Source organism: Nicotiana attenuata, unplaced genomic scaffold (genome assembly GCF_001879085.1).
Source record: "Nicotiana attenuata strain UT unplaced genomic scaffold, NIATTr2, whole genome shotgun sequence".
Lineage (NCBI taxonomy): Eukaryota > Viridiplantae > Streptophyta > Magnoliopsida > Solanales > Solanaceae > Nicotiana > Nicotiana attenuata.
Genome location: NW_017698326.1, coordinates 1 through 2,739, shown reverse-complemented (window position 1 = coordinate 2,739; position 2,739 = coordinate 1). Strand labels below are relative to the sequence as shown.

Below are 2,739 nucleotides of genomic sequence, written 5' to 3'. Positions count from 1 at the left end.
AGGAGTTTGACAAAGAAATACATCACAGATCACAGTTACAAGTACCTATGAATGAAAAATACTATCTGGCTGCAAGAGATATACACTGGCCATGTTATTCACCACTGAGATATACAGGGTAAGGCCACTAACTATCTCATGGCGAATCTATGTGAGCTGCAAGAGTAGCTGATGTTTGACGTGAAGTGAGGTGTGGCAACAAAGATTAAGTGCAGGAATGAATCAGAGTTCTCTTCAACATCCTAACGTTTTCCTTACAAGACCCAATCTTTACATTGGCCAAACCCAATATCTCTTGGTCGTGCAACTTCAGAATCCCAATTAGAACTGTTTCCTTATTGACAGCAAGAACAGGATCACATTTAAGGAGTTTTGTGTTTTGCCAACACAATCAATGATTTTCCTTTTCACGCAGTTAGTAAAGCCAATTCTTTTTCAAGGAGCAACTGGTTTCTCATCTCCCTTGTCAACACCCAAATTCCTAGACCCATTTCACCAATAATCTCCACAAGAACAGAGGCCATCCTTGAAATGATGATAACAATTGACATCTCTGATAGTGATTTCTCTCCGTTAACTTTGAGATAACCTTGATTGCAACATGACAGTCCTCGCAAACTCGGAGGTTCTTGGAGATCAAGAGCCTTGTCCCCGGGGTGTACTAATTAGTCCAATAGCAATCGCTAGCCTTTCACTGTGGCTAAGACCATTCTGCTCATCTCATCATCTTCCACATCATGGAAAACAGGTGTAATGTTTGGGACATAACCAGCTTGTACCATTCGTGCTCCCAAGCTGTCTAGCTCTGCATAAATCTCATCAGACATAGGATGAGAGGTATCCCCCGAGAGAAATGCATGTACTTTGTTTTTAACTTCAATCTAACTTACGCGATGGTTTTCTTTACACCTCTTTCATTCATTAGTTCTCTAAGCTTTGCAACACCTTTCCATCTACCTGCTTGGGTATAATTGTTTGACAGAATCACGTAATTTCCTGCGTCATCAGGCTCAAGTTCAATTAACCTCTCCAACGCCAATTCTACAAATTCCACATGACCATGGATTTTGCACGAATTAAGCAATGCACCCCAAACACCAGCATCTGGCATAACTTTCATATGCATAATAAGTCCATAAGCTTCATATAAGCGGCCACTATAACCTAAGAGATCAACCATGCATGTAATGTGCTGAATGGTTAGTTCAATTCCATAATCTTTTACCACTGAATCAAAATACATTCTCCCTTCATTCAACAAACCTCCATGGTTACAAGCAGATAACACCCCAACAAAAGTTATATGATCCGGTTGAGCCTTACCAACCATCTGATTAAACAAACTAAGTGTTGCATTAGCATGACCACGCATTGCATATCCTGTGATCATTGCATTCCAAGAAGCAACTCTTTTCTCCTCGAGTGCTTCAAACAAGATCCTAGCAACATTCACGGACCCACTCTTGGCATACATATCCACGAGTGCTGTCTTCACTTTGTCCAGGGAGTCAAAACCCTGTCTCCAACTATACCCATGAAGCTCCCTTCCCTGTCGAAGGGCAACCACATCAGTAGAAGCAGAAATAGCAGTCGCTAAAGTCGCCTCCGTAGGTCTAACACTTTCACATGCCATTTCACCACATAAAGACAAACAATCCTCAGGGTGACCATTTTGTGAGTAAGCAACAAGCATTGAATTCCAAACAACTACATCCCTCTCCGCAACATTGTCAAACACCAGCCTCGACCTACCAACACAACCACACTTAGCATACATGTCGATAAGGGAGGCACCCACGAAAACATCCTTATCCCACTTCGTTCTTTTCGCGTGTTCATGAATGTCTCTCCCCACATCAATCGCTGACAAGGCCGAGCACGCTTTTAACACAAACGGAAAGGTAAAATTATCAGGAATACGTCCATAATCAAGCATTTGATAATACAAAGAAATTGCAGCCGGGTAAGGTCCATTCCAAGCATAACCACGAATCAAAACATTCCGAAGAAAAATATTTCCTTTAGGAATTCTATCAAACAGGTGATGGGCATTCGACAATTTATCACAAACACAATAAATAAGTTGGGTTTTGTGAAAATGAGTGTTGGTGATAGTGATGAAGTTGAATAATAATGTGTCTAAATAAGGGAACGAATCATTTAAGTGTTCAGTCGGATTAAGAGCAGAGGTGATTCTGCCCTTACGAGCCGACCATCTTGCAATAATTGACAGCATTTGAAAATTTTAGTATGAGAAAAAGGAATGATTTTTTTTCTAAATAGTAGTAGTGGTTGTAACAAATACTAAAAGGCGGGAAAGCCAAAAGCTTCCAAAGATGTCGTGCTAAATGACGATAAAGATGACAGAAAACAGGTGGGAACTGGGAACAGTAAGAGGGTTTATTAATTTCGATTCTTCTGTTAAATAATGTTTTCAATAGTTTTTGTACTTCAACGGGAAAATTGGGCTTGAATTGCAAAAGGCAAAATAGCTTACCAACCCCCTAAACATGACACATATTATTAGTTATAGCCTTAAACTATTCGTGGTCTTAATTACCCCTTGAATTTGGCCTTTTGAGCGCCATAGTCCCCCTGGACGCTGATGTGGTAACGAGTGTGGGTGCACTCACCGGCCACGTGGATTTTTCTGTATATGTGGCATTTTTTTGAAAAATAAAATATATTTTTACCTTTATAAGTATGTTACTATTTTTGATAATTTTTTTCGATACAATT

At 40.0% G+C, this 2,739-nt stretch overlaps 1 pseudogene; it reads right to left on the bottom strand.

Annotated features, from left to right (window-relative positions):
* Positions 1-492: 492 nt before the first annotated feature.
* On the bottom strand, positions 493-2,236 carry LOC109222704 (annotated as a pseudogene).
* Positions 2,237-2,739: the final 503 nt, after the last annotated feature.